The sequence below is a fragment of the Myiozetetes cayanensis genome, unplaced genomic scaffold (genome assembly GCF_022539395.1).
Source record: "Myiozetetes cayanensis isolate MyiCay16 unplaced genomic scaffold, myiCay2020 scf1, whole genome shotgun sequence".
NCBI lineage: Eukaryota > Metazoa > Chordata > Aves > Passeriformes > Tyrannidae > Myiozetetes > Myiozetetes cayanensis.
This window is the reverse complement of record NW_026086604.1, coordinates 118,645,381-118,665,305: the sequence shown is the minus strand read 5'-3', so window position 1 is coordinate 118,665,305 and position 19,925 is coordinate 118,645,381. Positions and strand designations below refer to the sequence as shown.

The window sequence follows — 19,925 nt, the reverse complement described above, 5'->3', positions numbered from 1 at the left end:
CGCTCCCCGCCAACAAACACGGTGTCCGTCACTGCCGTGTGCCTTCACACGCTCACGCGTGTCCCCGCGCGGCCCCGCGCCTCCCCCGGCCACCCACGGGGGCCGCCCCGCACACACGCGCTCGCACGCGCGCAGCCACAGGCGCAGTCACTCCCGCGCGCTCACACGCGCCGACCCCTCTCGCCCTCAGCCCCCCGCGCGCTCACGCGGGCTCTGTCACACGCGCGCGCGCTCTCACGCACACTGACACGCGCTCTCTCTCACGCGCGCCGACCCCTCTCACCGCAGCCCCCCTCGGTCCCGCACACACACACGGGAGGGGTGGTGGGGGGCCGAGCAGGGGCACGCGCGCTCCCTCCGGGAGGCGGCTGGAGCGGCTGGAGCGGCGGGCAGTACGGGGCGGGGGGGAACGGGAGGCGCTCGCGCGCCACCGCCGCGGAGGCCGCGCGCGCGCGCGCGCTCGCCGGTGGTGGGCGGGGAGGAGGAGCGGCGGCGGGAGCGCGTGCCACAGCCACGCCGGCGGCGCGCGCCGAGGCGGGCGCGGAGCGGCGGCAGAGGCACCTCCGGCTCGCGCCGTCCCTCCGGGAGACCCGCGCGCCAGGGATCATCCATGGGGCCGAGCGGCGCCCGCTGAGGGAGGAGGGGACGAGGAGCGGCAGGAGTCGGTGCCGGCCGGTGAGTCCCCGTACCGGCGGGGAGGTCGCGTGTGCGCAGGGGGGAAGGGAGGGTTGGTCCGCCCGCTTCTCCCCTCCCTCCGAGCCGGCGGGGAAATGGTGGTGGGAGGTGGGGTCCCGCAGCCATCCCGCCCGAGCCGCTCGCCCCGGCGGCGGGAGCGGAGGCGCCCCGTGTTCGTGTGGCGTGAGGGGGGAAGAGCCGCCCGCAGGTAGCGGGGCCGGGCGGGCCTGCAGGGGAGCGAACATGGCAGCGCCAGAGTCCGGGAAGAGGGATTTTTGCCCCCAGAACGAGGATTAACCCTCCTCCTCCCGCCTCCGGATGCGTCCCCGGGAGACTCGCGCTTCATCTGCCGCTCCGGATTATCCACCCGCCCACCCTCCTTCCCCCACCCCCTTTCCCGGTATTTTCTCTCCTCCTGGAGATTATCAGGTTTCCCGCCCCTCCCTCTCCGGGATCCTCCGCCTCCCCCCCTCCGAGGGGATTATCTCCCCCCTTCTCTGCAGGATTATCCCCCCTGTTCGCTGTCCCTGTCCCTCACTCCCTGCTTAGGCTCCTCCGCAGCCTCGCCTCTCGGGGATTATCTCCTCTCCCTTTGGGGTGATTCTTCCTCTCTTGATCTCTGCCCCGGCCTTTCCCTGCCTATTTTCCTCCCGAGGAAGTCAACCCTCCCCTTCCGTCTGCCTCTGACCGGGGAAAGGGACGAAAATGTGGTTGTGATCGGGTGGGCAGGAGTTTCCAGCAGTGCTGTCATCTCCTCGGTCGCTGAACGAGTACTACAGGCAAGTGGATGTAGGTGGTAGGAGAGGAGGCACCAGGGATGAATGTGCGGAGCTTGTAGCGGAGTTCAGCCTGTGGCGTTGTGCTCCGTATGCAGGAAAATACCTGCACCCTTTCCGCGATGTTACATCTCATGGAGGTGAAGGAGATCCGGTCTAAATCAGTGCTTTAAAAAGACACGCATGGCTGAGTGGTAGAGACTGCACGGAAAAAAAGCCAACAAGCCTCCGAGTTTCTTTGGGGAAGGTGCAGCGTACAGGAGTAGCATTATAAGTGGGAGGGTGCTTGGTTGACATTGCTGCTGTCCCAGGGTCAAAGCTGACTTGGATAGCTTCTGTCTTGGCTTGCAAGGCAGCTGACTTGGGGTGTTGCTCGGTGGTGTGGAGGAAGAAGGCAGGTGTGTTTCGCTGAGGCTCTGATGATGATGTGGTTCATTACTGTCAACACGCTGGCAGAGAACAAATGTGTTCCTAAAGCGGAGAGGGAAGGTTTGTGCCATGTATTTGGCCGCTGTGTAGGTTAGATCAACCTCATCTCTCAACCACTGGTCTTCATGCACATGGGTTCGCTGGAGGAGAGTTGCAGATCTTCTGACCATCTTGCGGCACAAGGCCCAGCATTATATCCATTAAACTTCTCCCGCTTGGCTTTGAGAGGAGGAGAGGCTGCGAGAAATTGTAGAGAGGCTGGGCAGCTATAAATAGATGTCGGACTAGAGGAGGCTTTGAAATCTTAGCATGCTGCTTCTGAACAGATAGTGTCTGTTAAACTGGTTGGTTTGACACCAGCATCATAATGTTACCCTTTTTTTCTGCTGAGGTGGTTGGCTTTTAACACTTTGAATATGGCTGGACCATACAACATCTGCCAAAAAATTCTTCTTCAAAAGGACATAGACAAAAATCTTATTTACATAAAGTCCTGATTATTGGAGTCTGGTTTGAGCTCATTTAAATGTGATTTTTAAAGGACCCTTCAGAGAAATCTTTCATTTCCTCTTCCCTTCCTTGAAATGTTTGGAATTAATAATCTTGTTCTCCTTAATTTGTTCTCAAAGTGTTGCACTATATAAAGTACCTGAGTTCCATGTTGCTGTGAAAAATCTGCAGTACAGAGGTATGGCCTCTAGCATTGTTAGGTTTTTATTTTATTCTTAAGGTTTTTGAGGTTTTTTATTTCTTTTCTTTCTTTTTTAATGGAATCTTTGACATCTTACCAAAAGTGTTTATATTCAGCTTCTTTGAATTCTGAGCGCTTGCATTTGTTTTAGATCCTATGGATCACTGCTCTTTCACTCTTTCAGCCTGTCTTGTCAAGAACTAATTAGTATGGAAATTATTGACAAATATATTGTACTAGCTCTGTGGAATGGTGTCTGTTCTGCTGCTGTATTAGTGGGCTAACTGCATACTGAAACTCTTTAAAATGATTGAAAAACTGTTGAAACAGAAGTGCAATTGGACCTTTATTGAACTACCTCTTTTGCCTTTTTTTTTCTTAAAAAAAATGATGGAAGCTATTAACTTAAGTCATGGGGCTTTTGTTTTGTTTTGCGGTTGGTTTTTGTTTGTTTGTTTGTTTTTAATTAAGGAAAAATAAGAAAGGAAGTAATGAAAACATGCCCGGCTACTTGAAAGAGTCTTAGTGAAGGCTGATAGAAAGGATGAATGTCTGCAGGAACCCTGACTTTTAGGACCTTTCTTATTCAAAGCATAAAAATTTAATCCTATCTTTTTTTTCTTTCTCTGAATTCTTGTGCATGCAAACCTCAGGGAGGTAGAAAGGAACAGAAATCTCAGCAATATGACTTACTAGTTTTGGCATTTTTGTTTGAGGTTTAAGCGTGGTAAAAGCAGGAAAAACAAGTAATGTACAAAATAATTTGGCTTAATTTTGAGCTGTTAAGGATTTGATCGTAACATTATTCCCAAACAGTGTGTGTCTTTGGCCAGCATCAAGCTCCAGCTTGATACTAGGTCCTTGTGTTGGATATTTCTGCACGCAGAAAAAAAGGTCAGTGATCTGGAGAAAACTTCATAGTACCACAGTGACAAGCAAAAGACTCTTTAGTGTGCCTTTGTACAGTGTCTCAGTCCCTGAATCATTTGTTATTCTAAATGCATTTGTTTGTAGAAATTACTTACAGTTTGAATGCAATTTTATAAAAGTTCAATGTCCTGCTTTAAACCCATGCTTTCTGCTATAGTCAAAGGTGACTTAAAGTTCTCATTTGGTGTGACTGTCCCAAGATCATTACTGCCTTTTGATGCTCTGTGCAGGGCACTGATCTCTAGATCAGTGGGAGGATGTTCTTTTTACTTAACAGACAGGTATGCACTTAGGATTGTGATAGTGTTTGTGGTGGTAATTTAGGTGTTGCACTCTCCATACAGATGTGAAATAAATTATACTGTCTCAAGATTTGAAAGGTAAAGACCTCACAAATTTAAATAAAATGCCCTGTTGTGTTTTGTGTTTGAGGTAAAAATGGATAAAAACTGGAATGGGTTGATGTGGCTTCTGGGGTGAAAATTTGACTTTTAGAAGCATCCTGCAAACTGGAGTGTTACAGACACTATTGGACTTATTTGTGTGGAATTAAAAGTAGAATACGATGGCAGGGTTAAGACTGAGTCTGTTAGAGGGAAAGTGGCTGTACTGTCCACCACAAAAGAAGAAACTCATAAAAGGTCCTGGAAAAGAGTGAGTTTAATTCAGGCTGACATGCGAGAGACAGGCTGAAATACAGGTATGCTGGTCACAAATGCTGTTAGAGGGCTTATCCCATGCTCAGTATAACCATTTGCAGTTGGATCTCAGATTATACTACAGCAAAACTGTAGTACAAAAAAGCATGGTGATGGTAATGTGCTATGCTGTGGCTTAAAATTGCTTTTTTTCAGAGTAAAGCAAGACTGAATTGTGTGGTTATGGCTGATGTCATTCTTACAAGAATAATGGAGATAAAAAAAGAGAAAGAGGAGAGGTTAGGAGAGGTGTTTTTCCGTATCAAAGCATTTACATTCTTGTCCTGGGTTAATTAGAATCTTTTAAAGCTATAGCCATTTCATAACGTGTTAAATAATAAAGTTAAAAGTGGGAGGTTCTCTACTTTTACCATCATGTTTAATTATTTTTAAGGTCTCTGGCTTAAAAGAAAAAAGGTGTTACATACTGAGAATGCTTCGTATTAGCAACCATTCTGTGGGTTTTACACATCAGTTATTTAAAGAACTTGTTCTGATGTTAGTGTCCAGGTCTCATGAAGGGATAGTGGAAATCAGCAAGATACTGAAATAAGATGACATTTCAGATTTACCACCAAAAAATGTTATTTAAGAAATGACTCATACATATATATGTTTTTAAGAGTATTGATTAGTTTTGCACTCTGACAAACAACTGTTTGGGAACAGGCACTTTGTGGAATCCGGGCAGACTGCAGGGAATGGCAGTGATTTCTGCAAACTTGTGTTGGGGATGACACATGTCACACACAAATTCTTCATATCTTACACAAAAATCATTGCTCTTTTACTTACCCAAATCCCAAAGGTTCAAATTAGTGTTTCAGTTAAATTAATTTTTCCAGTAGGTGGAGACACAACTGTTGATTTCAAGTAAGCTTAAGCTTTTACTTTTCTATTGCAAAAATTTTGTCAAGACTGCTGAAATAATGAAAACAGAATGTAAGAAAAAATTTAAATTTTTATTTTAAGATAGTTCACTTGATCCTCTTTTACAGAAATAGTGTTGGCATTCAAATATTGTTTCTGTAGAAAAAGTGTCTACTCAAATAGTTTGGTTTTAATTTTCTAATTAAAGCCTTATTCCATCCAGTGGTCATATGTGCATGAATGAAAAGTTAAAGTGATACCTTTTTAAATATCTAAACACAGGATGGGCAAAAGTAGATTGAAGGTAAATAAGACTGAGGGTAAAATGAGTGGGTAAAGTTTTTTTGTAAGACTAGTAGTGCAGTGTAGGGAGAACTCAAGTAAATCAGCAGGGGAATAAAAGAAAAATATATCAGCCATTCTGACTGTGTTATTCCATTCCTTGATAATTCAAAAAAAAATATTTTTGATGCCATGTTCATTCATTAGTTGTTCAGAGATCTGCACGCAGATTTCATGTGAGAGGTTTTGTACGTAAAACATGTCAGCAACTTTTTATGTGACACTGATTTATTTTTTTAACAAGTCACTGGACCAATTGGTAAGTCAGCCTTTACGTATCTTGTTAAAATTCCACCCCATGCCTTTCCTGATCCTCTGTTGAAGTTTACAGGAGGCTTTTTGGCAAGATGAAACTGCTTATGCAGCAGAAGTTCTGAAACTGGGAAGGCAAACTGTAGTCTAGTGAATGAAGTGAGGGAAAAGTTTTATTTCTCCTTTCCAAGCACTTTCTGACTTACTGTATTGTGAGTTGTGCTGTGGCAAAGCATAGTGTTGCTGAACAGAAATTGCTTGAACAATACTCAGTTTACCATAGTCATGCTGTTTAGAGCTTCACATGCATTTTTCGGGTCACTAGAAGGAGGTGTAATTAACAATTTAAAGTTCAGTTTACGCATTCTTTGGTAAAGAACATGAGGGCAGGGAGAAGTCAGTAAGTGAAACTTAATGTTCATGGAGTGTGTGATGGTAAGGCAGTCATCTGAATTCAAATCAGGCAGACAGTTGTGCTTCCCAGATCTACTGGTACGGCTTTGCTGCTTACACGAGATTGGGTAGACGACAGCAAAATGGGATGAGCAGGGCTTGATCTGGTCACTTCTGACCAGTGTAACTCCTTTATATAGATTTAACTTTTTCAGTATTTAAACAACTTCCAGAAGTGTATTGCTTGATGTAGCTGGGATTTGTCGTACGTGATCTTCCTTCAGAGGACAAACTCTATGTGTACACTGCTATGTGTGGCATTTAAAGCACTGTTCAAGTGAGGCTTATTATGAAGTGAAACTCTGGTGATATTGGGGCCTGCTCTTGTGATTTTTGTTTCATTCTTTCATACCTTTCTGAGCGGTGGCCCACTTGCTGCATGGATAAAATTTAACCTTGGTGAGAGCCTGTTGTGTGAGAGGAGTTGTCCATCGGTAGCTCTGTGATAATCTTACAGGTGTCTTGGATCCAGGGGGTTCAAATGGAACCCTAACTTTGAGTCACTGTGCTTTGAGAAGCAAGATAAACTGGTAACCAGTGTTGCTGGGTTTAAACAGCGCTTCTGTAAAATTAGCTGGTCACGCAGAGGTAATGACTGTGCTTGAATTGCTCTGACTGATGGTTGTGAATCGTCATCATTCTGCTGCTGCCTGCGGGGATCACATCTGCTTTGTGTTCCCATTGGTAGAAGGGAAAAATGTTTGGGCAGTTTTGAGGACAGGCCATAAATACAGTAAGAGAAAGGTAGGAAAGGGGTAGGAGAGCACTGAAGAGTTGGCACTCGAATTGTCCCTCGAGTTCGACACATAATTCAATAGGAAAAAATCTGTCCATCTGTCTGTCTGCACCTCTGCCACCATTGCCCCACTTATCTCCTAAGAGGTAGATCTTAGGGACCCAGGCATTGTTAGAAATCTTGCTGTTGGGATGGGAGAGTAACAGGGTGTGCACACTGTTGAGAAGGGTAAGAGGATTTGGATGTTGGTAAAAGGTGCAGAAAGGTGTTTTTTATTTAGAAATTTCCAAGTGTGGAGCCCGAATGCGCCGGGTCTCCTCAGAAAGGTGGCTCGAGCGCGCCCTCCAGTGGCCACACCGGGACAGCGGCGCCGGGACGCGCCCGGGGCTGCCGGAGCCGCCGCTCGGGGTGGGTGACAGGAGCCAGCTCCGGTTGTGCGGGTGCCTGCTTGCTTAACTGATTACACTGATTAATAAGCCGGGGCCTCTTAACAAATAAGTAGATAAATGCATTAAAAAAAAAAATCTAGTATAGCCAAAACATGATGCAGTTAGAAGGCTTGCTCTGGTAGTTGGATCAAGAAGTGACTCTCCCATCCAGTAATCTATTAGTTGAGGAGATTGGTGCAGTCTCTTTGCTGGGACTGTTTGTGCTGTCACCTGGAAGCATGCAAGTTTACTGCTGAATGGAATTTATTAGCTATGAATTGAAGCCTGCACATTTAACTGTCACATCTTGGCAAATAGCTCTGCAAACAGCACGGACTAACTAGACAGCAGCAGAATGAAATGTGTAGTTCTTACCAAGTTTACCATACAGGTCTCAGTCTTAGGTCAGATTCCATGCTGTTCAGGAACACAGCAGGGACCTTCTGAAGGAAGAACTTCATGGGTACTAATGAGTAGGAAGCGGAAAAGAGAAGGGCGGACTATTCAGCAGTTGGACTTCTAATAAAGTGGAAGGTCTCAAGGTGTATTGTCATTAGTAATTTGAGGTTTTATAGATGTTTCATAGATGATTTCAAGTTTCTAGTATTGTTTTACTTTGTTTCATTTGAACTGTTCAGAAATTGAGCTTCTGGCTTCTAGTAGAGGTGTTTTTTTAGACAAGACATAAGGTTAGGCCTTGTTTGACCACACACCTTGTTTTTCCATAAAGCCACCAAACTATTTTGAAACAGTTTTATATCATGGTGAGACAGAATGATCCTCTTAGGTCTTGCTATTAACTGGAGTTGTTGAAATAAAACACTTCATTAAGTAAGTTTGAGCTCATAAGAATAGAATGTTTAGTTTTCTTTTTGAAGTAATCTTATTTGTAAGTGAAACCCACAGGAATTCTTTCTTTAAAGGTATAAAAACTAGTATAATTACTAATTTGGCAAGAAGTACTTTTATAAGAAGTTCAGAGCAATCTGTTACTTAGCTTAGAATGTATGGGCACTGTATGGAAAAGTGCAACTGAATGTCTGTCTGTTCATACTTGGCATCTGGTGTGATACAGTCTTACCAGTTACGTGTATCTGTTTGCCACCACCAAGAAAGGCCTTTACACAGAATGTGTACTTTGGTACACAAAGGTCTTTTCTCAGTATGTATGTCATTGTGAGGGTTTTACACATTTCAAATAATAATAAAAAAATAAAATCCCTTGGGCCTCCCTAGCCCAGGCATAAGTGATTTTACTTTACAAATATAATTACTGTACTTCCAGAAGGTAATCTCTCTGGACAGCTATAGACTAGTTTGAATTAGATTACTCTGGTTTTTCCTCCAGGGTGAGTTAATACATTGAGTTTTATTTTTCTGTAATTACTTCAAAATTCAGATCACTTTTAATGCTTGCTATTCTTCCTTATTAGTAGATTGGGAGAGCTAAGAGTACTTGCATTTGAAAGGTTACATTAACTTTTTTTTGCCTGTAACTTTATTTCCTTCAGGTAGGTATCTGCTCTGCTTCTCAGCTTCATACAGCTTATGTTGTATTCATTTAGTCACAGTTGCAGAGTTTCTTAATTTGAAAATACTGGAAATATTTACTTAATAAGCAGAGAGTAAACACACTAAATCTTTCAGCTGTGACATTTAACCAAGTCTAGATAGAGCAATGTTTTTGTTAAATCTGTATTTCCAGAGTTCTGCATTTGCAAACCTTTCAAGTAGTTTGGCAGTAAGCTGCATGAATAAAGCAAGTCACTACTTTTACCTCTATTATAAAATCTTGGGACAGAAAACCAGTCAGTCTGAAAAAAACAGAGAAGCAGAGTCAGTCGTGGGAGATACTCAGTCAAGAAAATGTTTTTCCCATTTTTTTCATGAACTTCAGCAGGAAGTGCAAATCTCTGGATAGATGACTGTGAACTACTGTGGGACACTAATTCCAAAATGCAAATGCTTTTATATAAATGACATGTTTCTGTTTGGATTTTGCTTACCTTAAAAAGTAGCATTACACTAAAGCACTAAATGAGAGAATTTGTAAGTGAACCTCATTGTTTGGTAATATAGTGCTGTTTTGAAATAGAAGCAAATCTTTGATGTTAGGAGGTCTCAGGACATGACTTTCTGATTGTGTTGAATAGAGGACCAGCCAATATATCTGTAGAGGCAGTTCATTTTAGTTCTGTAGTTGGCATCTGGCATCAAAGTTCAGGAGTGTTATGTACTAATGCAGGAGTTGTCCTACAGCCTAACATAAAACATGAGTCTATTGCAAACCTGAAAATGTTTTGGTGCTCTTTAATACAGTAGGTTTTCAAATAATAAGACCTCTCATTGGGTCAGACTGAAGGTCCATCTAACTCTTTTCCAGCATGCAGTGCAACTTGTGAAACCATTCAGAGTCTTTGAAAAGAGCTCCTGTTAACATTATCTCTGAGCGGATTTTCAAGACAGCAGAAGTCATGGATGTCTCTTGATGAGAAGGAGCTGGAGCCAGAAAATTTAATGTCTGGATAGCCTTAAATTCAGCTTCCAGATAGAGATAAAGAAGCATAAAATAGTCCCTGAGTGCCTAGACATCATTATCCAAAAACTGGTGAAGAATTTCATTGTGCTAATCTGCAACAGTGTCAGAATCCAAAATTTAATGCGTTGTTCGTGACTAAAATAACATCTTATGTAATTGCCCTGGGCCTGCACATTAACAGCTTCCAAAAAGATCTGATAGCTTTGCAGAGGGGATTGAAAACTAAGACAGCAGAATGACTGATGATGCTAAAGGTATAAGATTTGAAGGTCTCCAGAAAGTCCATCCCTTTGTAAACAACAGATGATACACTTGCCACACTTTCCCTGCTTTTCTAGAAGTCATTAGCGAGCCAGTGTAAGTGCAAGAGGATGAACTACAGTACCAGGCACAGGTTAGCAGCTATGGGTATGGCTACCTGTAAGAAAAAGATTCCATTTCCCTAATATTGCACTGAAGAAAGACCTTGCATCAGAACCTTTCTCCTGTTTGATGTGATCTTGCTCTGTGTTAAGGTATTACCCATTTGAGCTGAACAGGGTAGTTAGTAGTAATTGGTTGTAAGTGCCAGTTCAGTCCTTTAAATGTGCTTTAAAAAATATGTTTATTTTATTTTGCTTGTATGTGTGCATGTGACTGTATGCATATATGTATACAGAAATAAAAAGAGGAAATTTTTAATAAAATAAGGTATTTTATATATATGTGTTAAGATGCATGTCTGTATATAAAAAGAGCACTTATCTCTAAACAGGAAGCCCAGCATCTGTGAGCTGTCTAGGAAAGCATAAAAACAAAGTAAGCATACATAACTTTTTTCCCAGGTAATCTCTGAGAATCCAGCTAATATTTAACTTGAAGATTTTTTGAACCAAATTAAGTTTGTGGATTACTTATGCTGTTTAAGATGCTTCCATTTCAAAACTAGTCTCAACTTCCTAATTCATACATAAATTGCTACTGAGCACTGGAGATCTGTTTGATTAAACATGAGAAACTCTTATCCTTGGATTGGATTACTGTTTAGTTTCTTTAAATAATTGACATGGGTTTTCACTGAAGTGCTTGATAACTGAGATGTGATACGTGTATCATTGTAGCCTACAGTGAAGATTGAGCCAGTGCTAGTTCTTGTTTTGGTAACAGAGCTGGTGGCAAGTTTACAGCAGATTAATGATTACCCATATATTAGTTTAGGAAGCATGTCAGACTGACCACGATGCCCACAGATTGTTCTTTGGTTGGCCATTGCTCCATTCTGCCTAATGACGTGTCCAGGTGGAACAGCAGAAATAGATGTTTAGCCTCCAAACACTGGAGCCTGTATGCCTTTACATATTTCCCTGCTATCCAGAAACCTGACTGCTGCTGGTGCCCTGTGTAAGGTTGGACCGAGTTGGCCAAGATCCTGGTGTGGATTTAAAGGTTCTGCTTTCAGTGTGGGGTTTTAATGAACACGGAATGATGCTGTGTGTGTGGTGGGACTAAAGGAGTAACATTTTAATAGTTTGAATTTTGGGTTGATTGGTCACTGAGCCCTTTGAACTTACATATCGGTGCTGATAACAGGTGATAACTTACTTGTCTGTGCTGATAAGCTAAAGGGAAGACTTCTGGATTAGCAGTAAAAGTGCTCTTTCAAGTTAGACTGACAGTATGGTATCCTGTACCTGGTAGTATCTTCAACTGATCTGTGGAAATGCATAGATAGTATGGGAACAGATCACTGTTTCAGATTGTTGTAATTAAAAAAAATTTCCTAAAATCTCTCCTCTCATTGTCCACATCTGTACTGAGAATTGGGAACAAACTGTAGCAACTGGCTCATCTTTCACTTACTTCAGTCATTCTACAGGTAGCTAGCAGTTTGTTACATTCAGCGTTACTTGGAAAACACTTTCAAGTTTACAGTAATAAGGAAAGACTTTTAAGCTTCTAGATTCAGTCCTCTGATGCCAGTAAGAAGGATGGAGTTCTAGACCTCCTTGTGTTAACTGTGAACAGGAGATGTATTTTGTTAAGTGAAATCAGCTTAATGTGAGATCTTAGAATCCAAGCAGAATAACAGTGTAGTGCTATAGAGACAGTTTCTACTACCTGTTGGAAATGTGGTGTCAAGGACTCGGAGATATGTAAAGAGCTCTTTCCTCTTATTTTTCAGTTATGCCATCTTTTCACTTGTTGGTAAAAGTCAGGGTTCTCATGTTTGATCCCTTCATCAGTCAGTTGAAGAGGCAACAAAAAAGCACTGTCCCAATACAATTGTCTAAAAAAGTTTTTAAAAATACTTTTTCAAGGTGACTTTCCTATTACCTTTTAAGAAGAAGTGTAATCACTGGCAAACCCCCACTTTGGCCTAAGTGGAATGCAGAAGCTCTCTAAGCTGAACATGAGTTGAGAAGTGTATACAACTAAGAGCAGTTCCGTTACCAAGATCTTGATCTAAGCTTTTGGAGGTGCTCTTTCTTCTTATGAGAAAAGAGTTAGGTAAAACAAACAAATAATTATGGGGGAATTTTTTTTTTTATTTAGTTTAGAAATAGTGTAACAGTGGTGTTCAGAAAAAAACTGACTGACTTTTCTTATCCCAAGTTGCACCAGGAGGGCAGGTTTTCCTCTAATTATTGATACATCTTACTCAGAGAAATGACAATAGTATAGCTAACTTCTGCTCTCAAAACTAGGTATAATAAGTGAGACTTGAACAGACTTGTATTTTCTCTTGCTGAAGAAGTAAATCCTTTGGAAAAAAAAATTGCTATAAAGTGCAGCATACATATACTTCTTATATAGAAATTGGAGAAAAAAGAGAAGTAAAATTTACCAGCTGTACATTGAGTATTGTCTTTTCAAGTGATGCCCAAAAATACTCTTGCACATCTGAAGATGTTGAATGCATCATAAATCTCAGCTAATATTGTCTAGAATTGCTATACTTGGTTATCTGTGACCAAAATTAGAATCCTGCTAAAGCTTCTGTTACGTAGTTTTTAGAGTTCATTGGCAGCTTCTGGCTGAGTTAAAAAGATGAGGAAGGCAAAAGAAGTGAGGAGTCATGAGGACTCTAGATCCTGGCCATCTTCCTTTAAAATAGAATTTGAACTGTTAGAAAAATCTCTAAATGTCTATAGCACAGGTTGTTTTTAATCAAACTGCTCATGCTGTTTCTGCAGCTAAGCTGCCATTTTGATTTTCTGCTGGTTTTAAGCATTTTTGTATACTTAGGAAACATCAGGAGTGCTTTCTTGAGTGAACAGAAATATACAGTGAATGGAAGGAGAGTGGAAAATGTCTTGAGTATATATGAACCAAATGGGTTAATCAAGAGTTATACTGTGTGACATTTCACAGTTTGTACTTAAGGAAATATATGCAAATACCTCTTGTCAGCCTATTTTGAGGGGATCTGAACATATAAACCTCCAAATGAGTCTTTCATTCAAGTAGGTCACTTTCTTTTTGCCTTTTTTTTTTTTTCCTGGCATAATTCCCTAAACCAACTTTAACAGATGTCTTAACTTTGAAGTCACAGGGACTACTTACTTGCTTGCAGGCAAACATACAATTAAATGCTTTCCAATAATATTTTAGCAAATTCCACTTCTCTGTAATACTGTCTAACCCAACTTTTTTAAAGGCAGCAAACTGAAAGAGGAGCACAATGAGTGACAAGTTGAACCTACTCAGCTTTGGGAACCTGCCTTTCTTTCTCATCGAGGAAGACGTGTAATGTCATCTTCCAGGTAGAGGTGTCAGACAGTGTACATGAAGACAGGAGGAGCAGGTGACAGGCCCCTTTAAACACCCCTTCCAGCGTGGTGTAAGCACCATATTTTAGTGCTAGACTATGGACAAAAATGACAGACCAGGTGTGGTTTCCTGGGTCATCAGCTGGAACACATTATAAGAAATTCCACATTTTTTCTTTTTCCTTCTGATCCACTCCTTTTTTTGTATCTAGTTTTTCTAACTTCATCGTAATGTGTTGCCTACTTTCTAGCCATTTTTTTCTCTTTTATTCAATAAATCTTCAAATAATTCACTATTAAATAACTGTTTGGGATTTTGGGTCTCAAACAAAATTTTAGTTTTATTTATTTCTGTGTTGGAGAGATGATCAACTCTTTTGTGTATGGTAGGGTTTAAATTTTGGCTAAATGTTTTAAGCACTGATTTTGAGGTGTGTGCATATGCATGAGTTATGATGGCTGGTATAAATTGGAAAAGATGACTGCAAAAAACCCCATGAGAGATCATCTGACACTAAGATGATCTTGAATTTCTGCATCTCAGTAGTGTTTAAACTGATTAAAATATATTTTTCCACCCCTTCCAAAATATAATCCGAAAAACCTTCAAAGGATTAAAGTCAGTTTTTCTAGAGGCGTCTTTTACAAAGTGTCAGAAGTGATGTGTCTGTAAGTTTGTTTGGGATGCTCTTGTGGTGGTATGTGTCTTTTGTGGAATCTGTTTCCCTTCCTCAGAAGTCATAGGACACTGTGTGTTATTGGCTTTGCTTTGCTGTGAGTGCTGTAGATTCAAGTAAAACTGTTTGGGGAAAGCAAGAATGTCTTGGATGCAGTTGCAGTGCTGGTTCCATGCTTCATATTTGTGGTAGAGTCTTGCAGCTGTGCTGCACTGTGCACTTCTCATCTTGTTAGTTTTTGCATTGTTTTTCTGTATCTGTCATACCGAAAAATCTGTATCCACCTGTTCTCAGAAAGCCCCGTAACTGAAGAACAAGGCTGGTAGAATTACTGAATTGATTTATTTATTTTATTAAGTCTTGAACTTGAGATAGTCTTCCTGATAATTTAAAATGAGAGCTCTGATGTGGGCACATACAGCACTGTGTGAATGTTCCTTTATCACAGAAAGATACCTAGCTGGTTCAGGTATCTGTCTGGAACAAGAACTGTCTGCTGAGTGATGGACATCATTAAAAAATTAGGAAAACTGACAGACATTGCTGTCTGTAAGGCTTTGGTAAAAAGTCTTTAGGGGAAGGGTTCCATAGTATCTTGTTGTTAGTATGGTGTTCAGAATGGATGAGAATGTTTTTCAGTTTATATTGAAGTTTCTGGTTTGCTCACAAGACCAGAAAATTACAGGGTTTTTTGGTGCACTCTGCTTTGTCGTATTTGATATGCTAACAATTCATTTATTTAGCACAGGAAGATCAGTTTTGAGCACATGTGAAATTTATGTAATTGCATTGTGAATTTCAAGTACTTAGAATGTATATAAAAAAATTATCATGAGACTACTTAATTCTCTAGCCTTTCAACCATAATTTAATCCTGTGTTGAGCCAATGTGATGCATGCTTGATTGTATCTTTATCCTTCATAACCTTTGATGTCCATTGTTCTGAACAGGGGGATGGTGATTAATTTGTGAAAAGAATTTTTCAGTACAGACACCTGGCTTCTTTTTTGAACTGCTGGCAGGAGCTCATTCAAACCAATCTCTCTGGTATTAAAAGGCAAGTGTTGATTCCTTCTGTGTGAAAGTTGGCTTGTCTGGGTCTGAACTTATGCTGAGAAGTGATGTGGTATTTAAATCCTGACACTGTATTTGGAAAAACAAAATCTCTGCCAGAGTTTCTGCAATTGAGAAAGCTTCTTTCACATTTCAACTGCTTCAGTCATTGAACACAAATTCCTTCTTATGGGATCAAGTGTGATTGCTATTTTCTACCATGACGAGTTTCTGTAGAGAAATACTCAGTGCCGTCAGTAAACTTTATTTGTAGAAAGGCTGTTATGCTAATAAAAAAGTAAATCTCCAAGTAATATGGTGTTATTATTGCTAAGGGCTCGTCCAAACTGACTATTCCAAAGGGAGTTTCAGCTTGAAGATCTGATGCTCCTAATGCATCTCTCTACGTGCAGATTGATGTTAGTAGGTGGACTGGCAATCCAGTGGGTGCTCACCAGGCTGCTGGGCTTGTGCCTTTGTTAGTGTGCCACTGGATCCAGGGACAGATGTTCTGGCAGTCTACCTGCATAGGGTTTACTTTATTAGATCTGTTTGTTCAACCTATTTTTCTCTCATCACTGGACCAAAAACCAAGCTAAAGTCCAGCATGTGACCTTACAGCTTAGCACACACGAGTAGCTGACTTGTGGGATGCATGTAACTGAGCTATCAGGTTCTGTTGATTTAGTGAAGTGCAAGCCTGGGTACTTAAAAATATCAGCAGCTCTTTGAGTAGAGACAGCCATATTCTGTCCTGAGTGTAGGACATGTTCCTGAACCACATGACAAGTGGAATGTTTACAGGTCTGCTGGGGGCCACGTTAACAGATAGGGTTTCTGAAAAGTTGAAGCAAAATCAAGATTTCATTTGAGTTTTGGGCATGTCCTCAGGAACAGTGTAGTAGAAAACGAAAGAAATATAGTTGATTATTTGAAAAATAACTGAACAGATTGATCTCCTTTCTCCAAAGATGAATTTATGTTTTCTGAAAATGTATTCTTAGACTGTGTTTTGTTTCAGACCTTTCAAAATTCTAAGGAAGAACGAGGCCATTTGACTTCAGTGCCAAATTTGCATGAGACAGTGACTACTCCATCTATTTCTTACTACCTTGTGTGCTGCATAACCTCTCAGCTGAGATAGGACTTGTTTTCTTTGTTGCCAGAAGTTATGAATGTCATTAATGTGTTTTTGACCTTGTAACACCCAGGGAGCGTTGGTATCTTAGAGTTATGGAAAAAGGCATCATTGCCCTCTCAAGTTTTCTTGGGGACTTGAGGGTAATTTCATGTTAAATTATTCCACAGTCTTAAAGCTAGTTGTGTCCAAAGAACCAATTTATCTGTAGGAGGTTACACTGCTCTTTTTTTCTGTTGCTGTCAGGCCCAATACTCTTCTGGGAAAGAGGAATTTAATGGAGAGTATAATAAGCAGAAACTACCATGGATGGGACTGACTGCTCTGAGAACTCACGTAGAGTGAGGAGGCAGTCCTCTCAACTGCAATGCTGAAGATGGTTGGCAGAGCAATTGCTCTTTTCCAGGTCAGGACCTAGACTTCATAGAACCTTGTGGAAAAGCTGAAACATGGAATTATTTATCTGTTGCAATGAAATTCCAAGGCTGGGGACAGAGAATCGGGGTCTCTAACCTACCATTTCTGATTGTGCATGGGAGGACTTTAATAGGCTATTTCCAGCTCTTTTCTGTTGATGGCATTAGTAAGTGGTTCTGGCTACCAATACCCAGGTAACTGGGCTTCAAAACTTGTGTGAATCTGTTGTCAAAAACCAATGAGGTTCTTGTTTGTACTAGTATCTTCTGCTCTTCTCTGCTCCCACCCCTTTCTCTGAGACCCCTAAGCAGTCTGGGGAAACAACAAAACAAAGGGACTTGAGTGAAAGCCAAGATAATGTGGCTTTTATTGCTTCAGCATAAATAGGTTTGAAGGGAGGATATATATGAGCTGCTTTTAAGAAACAGAAATTTCAGTTTGAAGTCAAGAAAGACATTATCTTAAAAGTTTTTCTTTTTTTTTTTTTTTCCCCCTCTATAGACTTTCTCACGGTTCAGATGCAGTCAAAAAGCCAAGTTCCATCATGGCCTTATTTTTACAAGAGAAGACGTTATAAAAGAGATCATGTAATAAGCAAAAGTTGTAGTTTTAGACATCTCTACTTCCAGATTTACAGCAATTTGCCTGTCTCAGAAAATGATAAAAAGCCTTGACAGACATGATTCTTCACCGAGTTTCTTCTTGTCCAAGAAGAAAAGTTCAGCTGTCTTTGCATTTTTTAGTACTTCTTTTGGGGGGGGGAGGGGGGGGAAGAAAACATTTGAACTGAAAACGTGCAGGACTTTGCTTGTGCAACAGTAATCGAGTGATTTGTGTAAAGTGAGTGAGTGGAAGCCTATACTTGAATAATTGCTGCTATCAGAGAAGAGAAATAAAATGAGTGAGAATCCTGGTGGGCATTGTGAAGCTCAAGGGCAACCAAGGCTTTCCAAAGAAAGAGGGGAATGGAACAATGTTTAAAACTCATTGTGTAATTAGAAAAATTGGTCACAAGTTATTCACTATAAGCTTTTACTTAAAAGTTGTCTGGTTTTGCTTCAGTTGAGGTGACAGGGTACATGACTAAAAATTCAGAAGTTCCTAGGCAAAACTTAATGAAACCAAACTTGGTATTCTGAGGAAATGGAGTAGAAAATTTCCAACATGTCAGTATGCATCATGTACCATTTAGAAGATACCCTTTGCAGTTTCACTGCCTGTGCCCACCTTATATGACACAGAACACTGTCATTCAGGGTTTACAACAGTTAGTTGGAAATTGACTTTAAAGTGAAGGTGGTGAACGTTCAAAGTGGCAATTTCCTTAAAAACATGTAGTTCTTAATGCAAGCTGCCCAAAGACCACTAGAAAAAACTTCCCCCCCTTGTTATTGTGCCTAGATATTATTAAATTGAAATTAGATTTCCCATTTCTCATTAAGCATTTGCAATCGTAAATAAATCCTGATAGCATAATGTGGGGAAGTAGTTTGGAAGGTGAAACACAAGACTAAGGGCAGTGTAATTTGCTGCATGGAGTTTTTCAGTTCCCTTCAAAATATGAGTGTCAAGGTGATCTTTTTATTCCTTTTCCAAGGTTCTTGAATATACTTTTCAAAGAACTAAAGGCAGGTGACTGCTGAGGATAACAAATATGCAGTTGTGTAAATCTCAACTGCATTAAATTGAAACAAAAGTTTAGAATAGAGTCTCTTAACTAGGGAAGGACAGAGATGTGTTTTGGGCATTCCTGCAGGTCAAGTAAACCTTTAACAAGCCATCATGTTTTGTCATCTCTGTAATAAAGTACAAAGGTTTTATGTGGTATTTTTCCACTATTTAGAAACATCAGCAGTGTTGTTTGGCAAACAAATTTGGAAAAGCCATTTTAAATCTACTACATCACTGCTAACGTTCCAAGTGTGTTTTGGAAATTTTCTTTTTAGGTAAAGCTTTAGCTGTGTCCTTAGAATAAACAAGAACTGTGTCATATGACAAGGGTAGCGAAGCAAACATTTTTCTCTTTTCCTATCGCAAGTCACCCTGAACTATAACATCATTAATTTAGCAAATTGCTTTTACTGCTTCCTAATAAGTTTGTTAGAGCAGAGATGGGGAGTGCTTGCATGAGAGAGTTTAGTGGAAGTGGGAGCATTAGAGTTTAGGGATGAGCTGCAAATGAAACTCCTGGAAAATGATAATGTAAATTGAAAACTGAGGTTGTGGGACAGAGATAATTTAATTTAAAATTTATAAATTTTGCAGATTCATCCCCTCTGAAATTTTCACCTTTAAGCTGGGCTGCAGTGGAAAATTGTGTGAAATTAAGTTGGTTCTAAATTAACTGAAAACTTCCCCGTGGAGGTTCTGCATGGTGGGTCTTCTACCTTCTATAGAAAAATGGCCTAGATATAACCAAATATATTTTTCATTCTCTATTAAAGAATTTGTTGAGATAGTCTAAATATTTTCTAAAGTACTTTAATTTATTTTGTGCTCCAAAAAGCTGTCTCATGTTTCTGTTTTCTGCATCTACATTTATTGAGCGATTTTCAAATGTTTGTGTAGCATCTGTAATAGAATCTCAGAAATATTTTTAGGCGTGCATTGATACAGATCTAATGTAAATACTCCAGTGTTTTGGGTTGGAAAGGATAATTTAATAAGTACTTCACAGTAACAGAAGGCTGAAATAGGGCATGCATGAAATGTTAATATATGGGTGTGATGTGTTAAAAGGGCATAGGTGTACTTTTTGAAGTGGCTGAGTCATAATGGGGCAATCAGATTCTGAAAGTGCTGTGTTTGGATGCTTTCATTTAGAAAAGCATTCTGCTGTTGTTATGAAATAAGTCTGAGATTGTGTTATAATACAGCCTTACTTCACTTGATATCAAAACTCTTCATCATAAAATTCCTTATTGTTAGAATTCCTCAGTGGCTCCTGCACTTAAAGCTAGAAGGAAGTTGTGTTTAAAGCAACAGTAGTATCTGGATGATGTGTGGTTTCTGGTGGATTTTGTTGTCTAAGCATTTTCACTGAAGCAAAGGAGCATCAAAACCAAAGTGCC

General features: G+C 40.6%; 1 protein-coding gene across 2 annotated transcripts in view; it reads left to right on the top strand.

Annotated features, from left to right (window-relative positions):
• Positions 1-539: 539 nt before the first annotated feature.
• PALS2 (protein associated with LIN7 2, MAGUK p55 family member) overlaps positions 540-19,925 on the top strand; it is a 59,465-nt gene continuing 40,079 nt past the window's right edge. For both annotated transcript variants that reach the window (XM_050329413.1, XM_050329419.1), the window contains exon 1: positions 540-675. The gene's annotated coding sequence lies outside the window, so the exon portion shown is untranslated. The remainder of the gene's footprint in view (positions 676-19,925) is intronic.